At 41.9% G+C, this 16930-nt stretch overlaps 1 protein-coding gene across 3 annotated transcripts in view; it reads right to left on the bottom strand.

Moving 5' to 3' along the window:
• Window positions 1–10024, bottom strand: part of spryd3 (SPRY domain containing 3) — a 239181-nt gene extending 229157 nt beyond the window's left edge. For all 3 annotated transcript variants that reach the window (XM_063037983.1, XM_063037986.1, XM_063037985.1), the window contains exon 1: window positions 9917–10024. The gene's annotated coding sequence lies outside the window, so the exon portion shown is untranslated. The remainder of the gene's footprint in view (window positions 1–9916) is intronic.
• Window positions 10025–16930: the final 6906 nt, after the last annotated feature.

The following is a 16930-nucleotide window of genomic DNA, read 5'->3' as shown; positions in this document are numbered from 1 at the left end:
AAGTTAATAAAGTCAATGAGTTCTGCATGCGTGCAGGAAGCAGCGCCAATGCAGTCGTCGATATAGCGAAGGAAAAGTGGGGGACAGATACCAGAATAGGCACGGAACATAGATTGTTCCACAAACCCAACAAAAAGGCAGGCATAGCTAGGACCCATACGGGTGCCCATAGCTACACCTTTAGTTTGGAGGAAATGGGAGGAGCAAAAGGAGAAATTATTAAGAGTAAGGACTAATTCCGCTAGACGGAGCAGAGTGGTGGTAGAGGGGAACTGATTAGGTCTGGAATCCAAAAAGAAGCGTAGAGCTTTGAGACCTTCCTGATGGGGGATGGAAGTATATAAGGACTGGACATCCAATATTTAGTACTTGTGCTCCAGGATTAGCTGAATCTCCAGCTAAACTGTTCCAGTATACTGACATCTGCCAATGATGTAGAAAATTGTCCACGCTCGTTCAGTTCACAAAAGCTAATCTAACAATATGTCTATTCTCAATCATCAGCAAATTGATAAACGGTATCACAAGCATATCACCAATAACCTGCTCACCAATGCATAGTTTGGGAGTCAGTGAAAATATATGGGCCCAGACCTTACCAAAGGCCTCCTTAAATAGTCACAGTGTTTGCCCTTGATACTAAAGTAGCATTTGACTAAGTTTACCATCAAGGCAGTTAGGTAAAGTTGAAGTCAATAGACAAAGAGAAAACAACAGGAATTCTGCAGATGCTAGAAATTCAAGCAACACACATCAAAGTTGCTGGTGAACGCAGCAGGCCAAGCAGCATCTATAGGAAGAGGCGCAGTCGACGTTTCAGGCCGAGACCCTTCGTCAGGACTAACTGAAGGAAGAGTGAGTAAGGGATTTGAAAGCTGGAGGGGGAGGGGGAGATGCAAAATGATAGGAGAAGACAGGAGGGGGAGGGATAGAGCCGAGAGCTGGACAGGTGATAGGCAAAAGGGGATACGAGAGGATCATGGGACAGGAGGTCTGGGAAGAAAGACGGGGGGGGGGTGACCCAGAGGATGGGCAAGAGGTATATTCAGAGGGACAGAGGGAGAAAAAGGTGAGAGAAAGAATGTGTGTATAAAAATAAGTAACAGATGGGGTACGAGGGGGAGGTGGGGCCTTAGCGGAAGTTAGAGAAGTCTTTAGAAATCCAATTAACCTAATCACAGGACAATTTACAATGACCAGTTAACCTACCCAGTACATCTTTAGACTGTGAGAGGAAACCGGAGCATCTTGGGAAAACCCACACAATCCATGGGGAGAACATACGGAGATTCCTTCCAGAATGGCACTGTAATGTCACATGAAGAGTGTTTGATGGCTCTGGGCCTGTATTCACTGGAATTCCAAAGAATGGGGAATAACCTCATTGAAACCAATTGAATGGTGAAAAGTACCCCAGCTGTTACTCATTTTTATGCACACATTCTTTCTCTCACTCTCCTTTTTCTCCCTCTGTCCCTCTGAATATACCTCTTGCCCATCCTCTGGGTCACCCCCCCCCCGTCTTTCTTCCCGGACCTCCTGTCCCATGATCCTCTCATATCCCCTTTTGCCTATCACCTGTCCAGCTCTCGGCTCTATCCCTCCCCCTCCTGTCTTCTCCTATCATTTTGGATCTCCCCCTCCCCCTCCAGCTTTCAAATCCCTTACTCACTCTTCCTTCAGTTAGTCCTGACGAAGGGTCTCGGCCTGAAACGTCGACTGCGCCTCTTCCTATAGATGCTGCCTGGCCTGCTGCGTTCACCAGCAACTTTGATGTGTGACAAAGGGAAAACATGCCTTTCACTACAGTCACAACTTGCACAAAGGAAGATGGTTGTGACTGTTAAGAGGTCAACCACAGGGTATCATTGGAGGAGTTCGTCAGATTCCAAGACGCAACCATCATCAGCTGATTCATTAATGACCTTAATTCTCCTGGGAGGGGGGAGAAGATGGCAGCAGGAAGACAGCATGCACGGCCACTTCAGTGATGAGTATCTGTAATCTGTCAAGTAGGGGACCGTGCACAATTCTGATTTGATGGAGACAGACGTGAGAGCACAGCAGAACATCTGGAAAACTTCTGAAATGCCCACTTCGCTGCCGCTGCTACTGTGTGGTAACCAGAATCTCCGTAGCTGAAGGCCCCGAAATCCTCGGCTTTGCATGTTTCAGCGGCCGGGGAGAGGTCGAAGGCGCTCGGCAGAGGATGGCGCTCGGGAGGCTGTATCGGAGAGGCTGGTTGGAAGCTCGGAGCTTTCGGACGGAGGGACTCAGGGTTGGCTGGGGTCGGCTGCTTCCAAGGTATCAGCAAGTTGACGGTGCCTGGAGGTTTATGGCAGGGAGTTTCTCCCTTTTGCCACCTGCTATCGGGGACTCGGGAGTTTGAGACTTTTTTTTAAACTGTGCCCATGGTCTGTTCTTTATCAAATTATGGTATTGCTTTGCACTGCTGTAACTATATGTTATAATTATGTGGTTCTGTCAGTGTTAGTCTTTGGTCTGTCTTGTTTTCTGTGATATCAATCCGGATAAACATTGTATCATTTCTAAATGACAATAAAAGAGGATTGAGTGTTTTCATAATCTAAGAATTCCAAATTCAAGAGCAGAAGTGGGGTTGTTCTCTTACAATGTTCAATTCTATTCACAATCTTACAGCAAGTGAAGCAGCACATGATTGCACTAAAACTTAGACAACACTCAGACACGGACTGATAAGGGACATGTGCCAGGCAATGACAAATTCCAAAAGAGAGAGCCTAATCACCTATCTCTGACGTAGGATGGCACTAGCATTGTCTAGTCCTCAACCATCAATATCCTGAGTGGGGAGGGGGTGTCAACATTGACTAGAAACTCAACCACACCAAACTTATAATTCCCATAGCTACAAGTGCAGGACAGAGACTGGGACTCCAGTTCTCTCCCCCCTCCCTCCCCCCACCGAAAGGCTGTTAGACTAACTGGTTCCTTTTGAATGCAAATATTACAGTTTCTGCACAATTTTCATTTTTAAGAAACTTATAACTATAGAGTCTTTGTTCAGTAGCTGTTTTAATCTTCTTTGATGTCACAGCCTTGTCTTACTAACCACCTCCTGGCAAGAGACAACCTTTTAGGTGAAACAATAAACTAAGGACCGTTTTCCACCAATGTCTTTACCATACTGGTCAATGAATGAAACAGAGCAGGAGTCTATTCAACTCATTATGTCTGTGTCAGCTGTTTGGTTTATCCCTCAAACAAGCTTTCAAACATTTCTTTTAATTCACTACTGATCACAACTTGGTGGCTGCATCTCCCCAATTATATTTCTCCTGGCTGAGAAGTGCAAAACCAGAGCTCACAGTCTGAAAATAAGGAGTTTGTCATTTAAGACAAACAAGGAGAAATTTCTTTACTCAGAGGTGGTGAATCTTTAGGAATTCTCTATCCAGGGAGGGCTGTTCAAGCTTTATCATTGTGTTCATTCAAAACAGATCAACAGATTTCTAGACATTAAGGGATATGAGAATAGTACAGGGAAATTCACGCTGAGGTAGACAAATCAGCCACAATACTAATGAATGGCACAGCAGGCCTAAGGGGACATACAGTCCACTCTAATGTTCTCATCAACAGTAACAAAAGTACTTAAATCAACAGCAAACAGTTGGAGTCTAGGACCATAGGGCATAGCCTCAGAATACAAGGACATCCTTTAGCAGAGATGAGGAGGAATTTTTTTTAGCCAGAAGATGGTGAATCTCTGGAATTCAATGCTGCGGCAGGCAAGTCATTGGGTGTATTAAAAGTGGAATTTGATAGGTTCTTGATTGGTAAACGCATCAAAGATTACAGAAGAAAGCAGGAGAATGGGGTTGAGAAGAAAAACAAATCACCCATGATCAAATGGTGGAACAGACTCAATGGGTCAAATGGCCCAATTCTGCTCCTATATCAAATGGTCTAAAATATTTACAGATGCTTCAAGTCATGAAAGATGCTATAATTCTAATCCTTATAATTTTCTATATTCTTGTTTTTATTTCAGATCATAGATCTGGTTTTATTACATGCCTCCCATTACGGTTTCAGTTTAGCCTTTAAACATCAATTCACAGCCAATCAAAATATATATTGTTGTCTCTCTTCACATCCTGTATTTGAAGATTCCCAACTACCACAGACATGGAAGTGCATTCAATAAAAATAGATGAAGGGAGATGCGACAATCACCAGTCAGGTGGTTCTCAGCAACAGCAAAGATGATGCAGTGTGAGAGCAACAAGCTTTCCCACGATGGCAAGTGGTCCATTTGCTGCAAGGAGGTTGGAGCATACTCTACTTCCTGCTCACCTATGGGTCATAGCTTGTGCCCCTCTGGTGATTCTTCACATTGACTATATCAGCCTTGACCGGGTTTCCCCAGATTGAGTGATCTGGGCAGGATGCTTCTAATTTTCCAAGGGAATGCTGAATTTTTAATGACCTTGGTCATTTTGTTAGAGCTTTCGCCTTCCTCATCATCATGGGCTGTTCTTCAGTTGATCAGAGCACAGGCTTTGGCAGATCACCTTAATGCATGTAGTCCATTGTCCCAGTCTGATTATGTCTAGCATGGTCTACAGATTTTAGTCCAGTTTTCCCAAGGATTTCACCATTAGCTTTGAGTGACTCCAAGAATATTTCTAAGGAGGAAACAGTTCAAACTATTCAATTACCACTTCTGCTTGGAGTACATGACAGAGCTCTCATAGCAACAAATAAAGATACTGAGGAACATTGTAGAAAACGCTGGAGGAACTCAGCAGGTCAGGCAGCATCTATGCAGTGGAATAAACAGCCAGTGTTTCAGCTTGAGGACCTTCAGCACAACTGGAAGGGAAGGCAGAAGAATCCAGAAAAAGGAAGCTGGGGAGGGGAAGAGGTGCAAGCTGGCAGGTGATAGGTGAGACCAGCTGATGGGGAAGGCGAGTGAGTGGATGGGTGGGGGGGAAGAAGAGATGAAGCAAGAAGCTGAGAGGTGATAAGTGGAAGAGGTAAAGGTCAAAGGAGGAATCTGATAAGACATTGGATCATATGGGAAAAAAGGAAAGGAGAGGCACCAGAGGGAAATGATGGGCAAGCGAGAAGAGAAACAGTAAGACGGAAGCCAAACTGGGGAATAGAAAAAGGGGGAGGGGGGAGGACACAGCACTGATAAGCCTGTGTTCAGCATCAGTAGGTTGCTGTTCCTCATATACAAATTAAGCTTGCCAACATTGACAGATATAAGCTTTTTCTATTTTCACATCTAGTTGTCCATCAAACCTAAATGAGTTGGTAAGACAAATTTAAGTAACAGTAGTGATCCACATTGCCTCATCCTTCATAACTGATGTAGGTTTCTGGTAAAGGAGTAGTACTTTTGACACTCCAACTACTTTCTTGATACTAATTACTATGCCAAAGTTGGTTCATGCAATACAGAACTTGAACATCACAATCTGTAATTCATCAAGAGACTTTAGAGGCGAATGCAGCATAACCCATGAAAAGCCGATGCCAGCTAGTGAACTGGCTAACATGCCTTTTTCTCTGAAAGGCATGTGGCATTGAACAAGCTGCCATCTGTCCTCAAACCAATTAGTACATCAAAATGATTGTTTTTTTAAAAAAAACTTCAGAAGAGTGAAGAAGCCAAAGTTGGCAGGCACTGAATCCGAACGTTGTTTCACATTAGTGTCAGCTTAACTCAGATGATATCCAGTCCAGATGTAGGGCTTCAACCCAAAACAGCGACTATCCATTTCCCTCTGCAGATGTAGTCAGATTTGCTGAGTTCCTTCAGCGGTTTATTTTTTAAATCAAGATTCTAACATTTAGTCTTGTGTTTCAGATGATTGCTTATTCTCACATTGGATGATTGCCTTCAACTTCTTTAACAAGGTAAGCACTTGTTGTCAAGCTAATATTCAACAGGATTTTGGAGATGCCATTTCTGCTCACCATGTTAAAAAGCCTTCTGTGGTCAACCAACAAATGCTACATCTAGAGGTACCTGGTGTTCATGTTTTTTTCCATCAGTCAGAATATGAAGGACATAGCACTTGTGAAATATCCAGCCCTCAAGCCACACCTGCTATCAGGCGAGACCTTTTCAGCAAAAACAAATTTTCAGTTGTGTGCTTGTAAATACCATGTTGACAATACTGAACAACGATTCCTCTGCATTTGTTGCAGTCAGCTCTGCACCCTTTATCTTTATACATGGTGCATAATCATTATGAAAATGATCATTACGTCATTGATGTTAGCGCAGAAGGTCCCTACCTGGGGTCCACAGCCCCCTTAATGGTATTGGTCCACGGCATAAAACGGTTCACAACCCCCGTGCTAGTGGGAGCTTTCAACATTGAAGGAGTTTATACTTCACAAGTATTTAATTGCCTGTTAAGGCTTTCCGGAGTATTCAGAGAACATTAAAGGTGCTGAAAGTACAAATCTTCGTTTGCTTTTTAACCCTAGAAATAATTTTAAAAACTATTTCGAAGTTACAGAATGGCACACTAAGTACTCACAGTACAGCAAACAACCCTTTAAATAAACTGTCTGCTTAAAAATTGGGAAAATATTCCAAGTCATAGTGACATAAATACAAATGAAATCACAAGGAAAAGTCAAGCAATTTCCCTCTGCACTGAGGTAATCTAACTTAGAGCACTTTTAATGAGGGGACATGCCTTGAATATAAACTTCCGAGTAACCCTATTGTCTTATTTTAACAATTTACCAAGATTGAAAAATGAACCCATATTGAGAGATATATTGGCAACAGATCACATAGTTTTCTGTCTATGAGGTCAACTATCTTTGACTGTACACACAATCCCAATTCTCACCGCCATCTGTGCAAACCACACATAACCTCACTGCTAGCCAGTGCCAATGAATTATACACTTTGTCTATCTAACCAAACAAATGTAATACCACTAGCCAGTGCTGCTCGAGGAGGTCGCACAAGGATAAACTTCTGAGTTGTTGAAGCACCTGAACACCACACTAAACTTCCTGAACAATCTTAAGTAACGGGATTAGTACTTCAAACTATCCTTTTCAGTAGTATTCATTTATTCACAATCAAAAGATTTTGCATTTGCATAGCACCTTCATTCATCCTTAGGGTGCCCCAAAATACTTCAGAATCAATGGATTCATTAGAATTTGACAGCTAATTTAGCTAGGTCAAATGAATGGAGTTGGCCAAGCATGAATGTCAGGCAAGAATTCCCTATTCTTTTGCACCAACCCCCATGGGATTTTCTATACAAACCCATAAGACATAGGAGCAGAAGGAGGCTATTCAGCCCATCGAGTCTGCTCTGCCATTCCATCATAACTGATTTATTATCCCTTTCAATCCCATTCTCCTACCCTCTCCCTGTAACATCTGACACCCTTACTAATCGAGAACCTTTCAACATACATTTTAAACCACTTTCAAATTTCTTACTAGCTCTTCCTTCAGTTAGTCCTGACGAAGGGTCTCAACCCAAAACATCGACTGTACCTCTTCCTAGAGGTGCTGCCTGGCCTGCTGCGTTCACCAACAACTTTGATGTGTGTTGCTTCATATTTCACTGTATCTACAGAATTCCTCGTGTTTACGTTTTTAAATATACCCAATGACTTGGCCTCTACAGCCATCTGTGGCAATGAATTCCACAGATTCACCATCCACTGGCTAAAGAAATTCCTTCTCATCTCTGTCCTAAAAGGACGTCCTTGTATCATGAGGCTGTGCCCTCTCATCCTAGGCTCCTCCACTACAGGAAATACCATCTCTATGTCCACTCAATTTAGGCCTTTCAATATTCAATATGTTTCAACAAGTTCCCCCCTTATTCTTCTAAACTCCTGTGAGTACAGACCCAGAGCCATCAAATGCTCTTCATGCATTATCCCTTTCACTCCCATAATCATTCTCGTGAACCTCCACCAGACCCTCTCCAATGCCAGCACATCTCTGCTTGGATAAGGGGCCCAAAACTGCTCACAATACTACATGTGCGGTCTGACAAATGCCTTATAAAAGCAAGGATGTAATGCTGAGGCTTTATATTCTAATCCTCTCAAAATGAACACTAACATTGCATTTACCTTCCTTACCACCAACTCACCCGCAAGTTAACCTTTAAGGAATCCTGCATGAGGATTCCCAAGTCCCTTTGCACCTCTGATTTCCGAATTTGCTCCCCAATTGGAAAACAGTCAACGTCTTTATTCCTTCTACCAAAGTGCATGACCATACACTGTATTCCATCTGCCATTTTCCTAATCTAAATCCTTCTGCAGACTCTCCGCTTCCTTAACACTATATGCCTTTTCACCTGACTTAGTACTGTCTGCATACTTTGACACAAAGCCATCAATTCCATCATCCATATCACTGACATATAACGTGAAAAGCAGTCCCAAAACCCCGCTGCAGAAAACCATTAGTCACCAGCATCAACCAGGAAAGGCCCGCTTTTTGAAATCTTGAAATCTCTGGAACAGACAAAACCATGGTTAAAGAACATTAAAAATAGAAGTAGGCTATTCAGCCCTCTCATGCCTGCTCCAGCATTCAGTAATATCATGACTGATCTTCTATCCCAGCAACACTTTCTTGCAATTTATTGATATCCATTGATTCCCTTAAGATCTACAAAAACAATGCATCTCCAGTATCCGAGTTTCTACAAGCCCCTAAACTAGTAAATTCCAAAGATTCACAGATGTCGTGAAGAAACTCTGGGTGAAGGAATTTCTTATCTGTCCCGAATAGCTGGCCACTTATTCTGAGACTGTGATCTCAGGTTCAAGACACCCCACCCAAACTAGGCATCATCCCCATATTTCCTCTGTAAAGTCTGGAAGAATTTTGTATGTTTCAACATGATTGCTTCTCATTCTTCTCAAGCCAAAAACATACAGGCCCAACCTGCTTCAATTCTTCTTACAGGGGACGATCTCATCCTGCACTCTAGGAATGTTGCCCATTCTCCAGCACAAGGAAGGACACTAGAGCTGCACACAACATTCCATTCCAATTTCACCAGGGCTCTATATAATTGGAACAAGATGATGTTGACATACTGCATCAACTATCATATCTCCACTAATACAGCACTTCTTCAGGACTAAGTATCAAGCTATAAGCAGGGCATCAGCTTAACCTTCTGACTTACAACATGTGTGCCACAAGTTAATTCAAGCTGGCATTATAAGCATCAAGTTAAAAATACTTTCTTCCAATCCACAGGAAAGCTGACTAGCCATTCTTAGTGCGACTGCCTGGGGCATTTTCAGGCTCAAGTCAATTATCTCAAAATATTAATCTATGAACAAAACTGATTTGTCAGCAGCAACTGCTGCAATGCTTTATTGATCCAACTGTCTCAAAATCAGAGAAGCCACATCAGGATGCAGTGCTGGGAGAGGAGGGAACTCAACTGTCAGCTGAATGAGCCCAAGGTGGTTATAATGAGACCTGCTGGTCCAGCTCAGTTTATGTTGCATCTTAACTGCGGTACTCTAACTGACCTGGAAACACTTAATGAGTGTAAAGTGAGTGTAAGAGAGAACAGTCAAGTTTGAGTAATAAGAAGGTTCTGGGGTAGGGTTAAGTATTTCACGAACAGAGCGATCCTCGTTTTAATAAGGCACAGTAATCTTCTCCCCCTAACCAGAGAACTATTCTTCTGCTTTACCATGGCCTGTCACAAGTTCAGAAGTGGTTGCAATGAAATGCGGCGCGCCATTAGTCTTTGCTGCCATGCCTGGAAACCGGTTTTACACTTTGAAGTTCATCCCCACCCGCCCATGCATATTGTCCAATTGCCCTCACTGAAAACGTGAAGCGGTTCATCGCGCACGGGTTCCCCATTCAGACAACAAACACCCTACCTGGGCTTTCTGTGTAAACTCCCTTATAGCAGCCGGCAAAGACTCCCTTTCTAACCCCAGTAACTATATGACGCACCTCTAGCAAAAACTTCACAGGGAAGCGGAAACTCAGCACAAAGCTTTTGATTGGCACTGCCTTCAGCCAAACAGAGTTAGCAGAGTGAAGTAAGTGACAGCAGACGGAACAATCAGGCGAGTCGGTAGGAGGAGAGCTCAGCACGCACCGGTCCAGCCTCGGAGTCGAGTGGTCTGCGTCCGTGTATTTCTACGTCACAGCTTCACGCTCTGAGTCCGGGAGGCGTGTGTCATAATCGGCTTCGTGGTGACAGGTTAAGTTGGGTCAGGGATAACTGTGTCGTTCGTGGGCTTGTTTCTGCAAAAGCCATGGATGTACGTGAGCAGAAAAAAGTATCTGCCAAACACTGTGAGTTGAGAGTTGTCAGCCTCCGACAATACTGGAAACACTGTATCAATGAAAGCTCCATGAAGCGCTTGCAGCTTTTCTAATAGTGAATGGACTGATGTCAAACTGTTCATAAACTTGGCACCCTATCTTTATATAGTTTCAAAGATGAAGGAGTACTGAAACCAGCACTAGTGAAAGCTAATATTTTATTATATGGAAGGGGGAATGGAATAAAACTCTTTACGTGAAGGCATAATTAATGTTTCTATTTATACGTGAAGTGTGACGTTGAAACTACGCAAGTAATTGGTCATAGAAAACCATTCAGAAACAAAGTAAAATTAAGACAACTTTGAAACCCATAACAAATCTGATAAGTTCTTTGAAAAACAATGAAAAGAATAGACAAGATTGGTGGAACTAATGTCATATGTTAGGGGTTTTTTGAAGGTCCTTTGTTTCTAACAGTAATTGTGTTAACTGGAGTGAGGGACGAATAGCTGAATAGATAACAAATAAATAAACCTTCAAAGTTGAGTTGGGCATATGAAGAAAGTCGGAAGTTGAGCTTATTGTCATATGCACGAGAATAGCTTACTGTGGCAGCATCACGGGGACATGCATCATATAAGTAGCATTCACAGGGAAAACAGACACAAGCAGACACAATGGTAATTACTCAGATTGGAGGGAAGTAGAAAGAATTTTCCAGAAGGATGTTATTTGTAATTTAAATCAATAAACTGTCATGTAACTTGAAATTAAATTTGTGGATAATACCAAACTGTAGAATATAGTAAACACTAGTCTAGAATGTTGCTTAAGACTAAAAGATGTTCAAAAACTTGAAGGCTAGGCAGGTCAGTGGCAAATGAACTTTGATACATTTGAATATGAGGTGATGCACTGTGAAAAGAAAAATAGAAACATTCCATATGCCTTAGAAAGTAAGAGATGAAATAGTGTAGAATGGCAAAGGGAGGTCATAGTAGGACAAAATGGGGTACATTTAGTAAAGCTCCAACCTCTCAGCAAGTTCATTCCTGCCCGTGTGGAGCTCACTTATTCTCCCTGTGACTGTATGAGTTTCTTCCACGTGGTCTTGTTTCCTCCCATATTGCCAACAGAGTGAGGGTTTATAGATTAATTGATTAATGTACATTGTCTTTAATGTGCAAATGAGAGGTCGATCTGGGGAAGATTGATGAGACTGTGAGAAGAATCAGCTACAGGGGAAAAAATAGCGTGTGAATAGGATTTTTCTGTAACTCCACCAGAGACAGTCCCAAGCTTAACTGCAAAAGGAGGGCGGTTGGGCGTAGGGCTAGCAACCCCATCCCATAAAACTCAGAGAACTACAGAAATGTCAAAAGAAGCTCCAAGACCTCATCGCTGGGAGAGGAAGAGTTTTTGCCTGCTGACTGGTCCAGGACAGAGGACTCGGGCGAGCTGCTGTCAGTAGCCTATGTCCCAGTAGGTATAATTGGTTTAAGTAACTAAGTAAGTAAGGATTGTTCTGTGAGCCAGCATTGACCCTATAGGAAAAAGTTACTCCTATATAATCAAGAGATATAAGCAGAGAAAGACTAAGCTGACTTTCTGCAGAAGAGACTGCACTTGAGTTACACAAACTGGGAAATTAATGACAAGCAAGAAATAGAAATGAGAACCATTTAAAAGGGTAACTAATGGAGTCTAAGAGAAATATATCCCATTGGAAAGCAAGAATAGACTTGCCAGGAATAACACACCATGGATGAAGAAAAGTATATGCAAAACTCAAGCCAAAGAAAAATACAAAAGCAAAATTTATTAACAACAAAGGCAAGGATGACAGGGATAAAATGCTCATAAAAGACAGAAAAACAAAGAGAAACTTCATAGTTATATTATTAGAGTATATACAAAGAAATAATATTCTATGGATACATAAATAACAAAAGCAAAAAAAAAATGATGGGACCACTAAGAGATTATACACAATAGGTCTTTGTAGCTACAGCAGAACTGTACAAATATTTTAAAACTATGTTGTCTTGGTTCTCACCAAGGAAATTTACAGATGCTTGACAATAGGATACAGTATATTTCTGTGCTGTACTTTTCTATGACTATGACTCTAAAGACATTTTAAGACAGAATCAGAAAATAATTGATTAGCTCAGGAAGAGTAAGACCTTGTATAGAATATTTTCTGGGTATTATAATGCAGTTTGTTGAACATCAGTGATAAGAAAGTGGTGGAATCCTCAAAGATGCACTCAAACAAAATATTTAGAAACTGACAATAATAAAGAATAGATTATACACCAGAGACTGCAAAAAGAGAAGGTTATTCTTGACCAACCTTATTAAACTCTTCGAAAAGTGGCAGAAAGGATACATATGAGCATAATGTATTTTGATTTCCCAAAATGGTCCTTGATTAAATGCCACATAGCAGATATGTGCTGAAGGTCAGAGGAGAAGTAGGACGATAGCAAATTTTCTATGAACCAGAAAACAGAATAGGATTTAAAGACAATTCTGATTATCAAAGTGGAGATTTGGAAGGATTGACACTAGGACCATGATTCCCCAATTATGTAAATGATGCGGACTAACAGATGCATTCAGAGTCTCTTGTTGCTTTCTGCATGCACACCTTCAAGTAATATTAAATTTCTAACATCAGAAATTCTGCAGATGCTGGAAATTCAAGCAACACACATAAAAGTTGCTGGTGAACGCAGCAGGCCAGGCAGCATCTGTAGGAAGAGGTGCAGTCGACGATTCAGGCCGAGACCCTTCGTCAGGACTAACTGAAGGAAGAGTAAGGGATTTGAAAGTTGGAGGGGGAGGGGGAGATCCAAAATGATAGGAGAAGACAGGAGGGGGAGGGATAGAGCCAAGAGATGGACAGGTGATAGGCAAAAGGGGATACGAGAGGATCATGGGACAGGAGGTCCGGGAAGAAAGACATGGGGGGGGACCCAGAGGATGGGCAAGAGGTATATTCAGTGGGACAGAGGGAGAAAAAGGAGAGTGAGAGAAAGAATGTGTGTATAAAAATAAGTAACCGATGGGGTACGAGGGGGAGGTGGGGCCTTAGCGGAAGTTAGAAAAGTCGATGTTCATGCCATCAGGTTGGAGGCTACCCAGACGGAATATAAGGTGTTGTTCCTCCAACCTGAGTGTGGTTTCATCTTTACAGTAGAGGAGGCCGTGGATAGACATGTCAGAATGGGAATGGGATATGGAATTAAAATGTGTGGCCACCGGGAGATCCTGCTTTCTCTGGCGGACAGAGCGTAGATGTTCAGCAAAGCGGTCTCCCAGTCTGCGTCGGGTCTCACCAATATATAGAAGGCCACATCGGGAGCACCAGACGCAGTATATCACCCCAGTCGACTCACAGGTGAAGTGTTGCCTCACCTGGAAGGACTGTTTGGGGCCCTGAATGGTGGTAAGGGAGAAAATGTAAGGGCATGTGTAGCACTTGTTCTGCTTACACGGATAAATGCCGGGAGGGAGATCAGTGGGGAGGGATGGGGGGGACGAATGGACAAGGGAGTTGCGTAGGGAGCGATCCCTGCGGAATGCAGAGAGAGGGGGGAGGGAAAGACGTGCTTAGTGGTGGGATCCCGTTGGAGGTGGCGGAAGTTACGGAGAATAATATGTTGGACCCGGAGGCTGGTGGGGTGGTAGGTGAGGACTAGGGGAACCCTATTCCTAGTGGGGTGGCGGGAGGATGGAGTGAGAGCAGATGTACGTGAAATGGGGGAGATGCGTTTAAGAGCAGAGTTGATAGTGAAGGAAGGGAAGCCCCTTTCTTTAAAAAAGGAAGACATCTCCCTCGTCCTAGAATGAAAAGCCTCATCCTGAGAGCAGATGCAGCGGAGATGGAGGAATTGCGAGAAGGGGATGGCGTTTTTGCAAGAGACAGGGTGAGAAGAGGAATAGTCCAGATAGCTGTGAGAGTCAGTAGGCTTATAGTAGACATCAGTGGATAAGCTGTCTCCAGAGACAGATCAATCAGTCAGTCACTGAAAGCTTTTGGCTGAATGTCTGAAGAACATTGAAAAAAGAATAATAGTCTTCTACAAAAGAACACTGGTATCAAAATACAGATGGGTTGGCCATACTGATTGAATATTGAATTCAATCTGCCATAAGATCATGAAAAGATGCCAGCTTTATATGTATCACATCCATACATTTGCTTTGTACTTGTATTTGGTAATAATTATTTCAGTAGGGCGTAGACATGATTCCTTGAGAGTTATAATCACTGTACCATTAAGACTTTACAGCTTTCTTTAAAAGATGAATCCCAAGTTTCTGCTAAATCCCTAAATCACAACTGAATCATTATTAGAAAACATTGAAATAAGTACAAATTGCATACTGCCAGCACAAAAAATATAATATGTTTAGTTTGTTTTATTAAGATCGCCTTTAAAGTCTTTAATTGAGAAGTCCAAGTGAAGGGCTGAGGTTCACTGGACATGAACCATAGTGGTTGAAAATAGTTGCAGGGGGGTGGTGGTAAACAAGATGAGGCTGCTACTATGCTGTGGTAAATTAGTAACCTGGTTCAACACAAACTTGCGTGGAAGTAACAAGTTTTTAAAGACTTTAGAGTCAGACCACTCAGCCAAAAGATGTAATACGTAGGTTTCCCAGGAGTCTATACCACAACAGCATGGTCTGCTTCACACTGACTTTTGGCCCATATTAAACATTCCCACTTATCACTCCTTGTCTGAATGTTCCTAGGTCATACTGTATGCAGCTGTTGTGTATTTAGTATTTCAGAAACAAAGCATTCCTGGTCACCCCTTGTTTTTCTTTCAATTAGTTTTATGTTTTTGAGGTACAAAACATAACAGTGGCAATGAGGAAATTTTAAACAAACCTGAGACAACTGCCGACCTGTTGTAGTGCAACAAAATGTTCAAGTTTAAAAATGTGCAGTGAGGAGTTTGTTTAAAAAAAAAGGTCAGTGAGACATTTGAGTTAAAAAAAAAAGGAAGAAAATGGATGGAATTCACAGGTTCATAAACAGTGAGTACTGGGTGATGATAATCATAAATTTAATGAAAGCAAAAATGGCTGGCTACATGGGAAAGATAGATGTGTTCAACTGCATAAGAGACAACTGGATATTGTATACTGAGCGAATTGTGCAGTACTTTAAAACAAATGGAATAGACAATAAGAAGCAAGTGCCGGTTTTGTTGAGTGCATTGGGTGGAAGAGCATACAGTTAACTTAGAAGTTTGACTACTCCAACCAAACCAGCTGAAATGAGCTTTGTTGATATCATTAAAGTAATACAGGAATATTTAGAACTGAAATCATTGTCGTTTGCAGAATGATTTAGGTTTTGTAAGTGGAATCAAAAGGAAGGGGTGTCCATTTCAGTGTACATGGCTGAATTGAAGAAGTTATCTGTGCATTGTCAGTTCAGTGATGGGCTTAATGATGCACTGAGATATTGTATAGTTTATGGAATTTTACAAGAAAGCATTGAAAATCTGCTCCTAACTGAAGCGCTACTTACACTTAAAAGAGCAGTTGAATTGGCTGTATCAATGGAAACAGCAGACAGATGCAATTGAATTGCAGTCAGGAATGAAAGTGAGCATGAACAAAATTACAACATCTGAACAGAAACCACCTGGCCGCACAAATTGTGTTACCATTGTGGCAGGGGCTCACATACACCAGACCAATACAGGTTTAAAGGTGAAACTTGCATAAAATCCAACAAAGGAGGACACATACAAAGAGCATGTCGGGCAGACAAAAATAAATGGACTGCACAGGGAAGAGTTAAAGATAAAAAGTCAAGTTGCATTTTCAAAAAGCGCACTAATCTGCATGCTGTTGATGAAAAATCTGATAATGTTGAGAGTGATACAGGACGAAGTAGCCTTAAGATTTATAATGTGAAAACTAACAGAAGCCAGTCAATATAGCTTACACCAGAAGTGAACAGTAAATTAATGAAAATGGAATTGGACACTGGTTCAGCTGTTTCAGTTATTTCACAAAATGAGTTTAAACGGCATTTCAAAGATACTGAACTGAAGCCTGCAGATATCCAACTAAGAACTTATAATGGAGAAAAGATAACTCCTGTGAGAATGACACTCATAACAGTGAAATACAGGTACATTAGGCTTGTATGTGGTAAAAACAGGAGGGCCAGTATTGTGGGGCTGTGAGTGGCTGAGACAACTACAACTTGATTAAAAAATCTATCGCTACTCAAAGTCAATGAATCTTGGATGGTGCTCTCTAGAAAGCGCAGTTCCCCTTTAAGACAGGGAAAGAAAGGATGCTGTACTGACTTAAAAGTTTGTTTAAGGAGAAGAGGGTTCTAACTACCACTGCTGACTATTCTGCTGGCAAATGTACAGTCTCTGGTAAATAAAATCGAAAATCTCAGAACAAGATTGCTGAAAAGAGGGACATTAGGAACTGTTGTGCTTTTTGTTTTATGGAGACTTGGATATCCCCCATCATTCATGCCGTAGCTAACAGCTGGTTGACTTCACATATCACTGCCAAGATAGGACTGCTGGGTCTTTCAAAGGCAAAGGAGGTGGAGTATGCTTTAT

This window comes from Mobula hypostoma, chromosome X1, assembly GCF_963921235.1.
Source record: "Mobula hypostoma chromosome X1, sMobHyp1.1, whole genome shotgun sequence".
Lineage (NCBI taxonomy): Eukaryota > Metazoa > Chordata > Chondrichthyes > Myliobatiformes > Myliobatidae > Mobula > Mobula hypostoma.
This window is presented reverse-complemented; position numbering and strand designations above follow the sequence as displayed.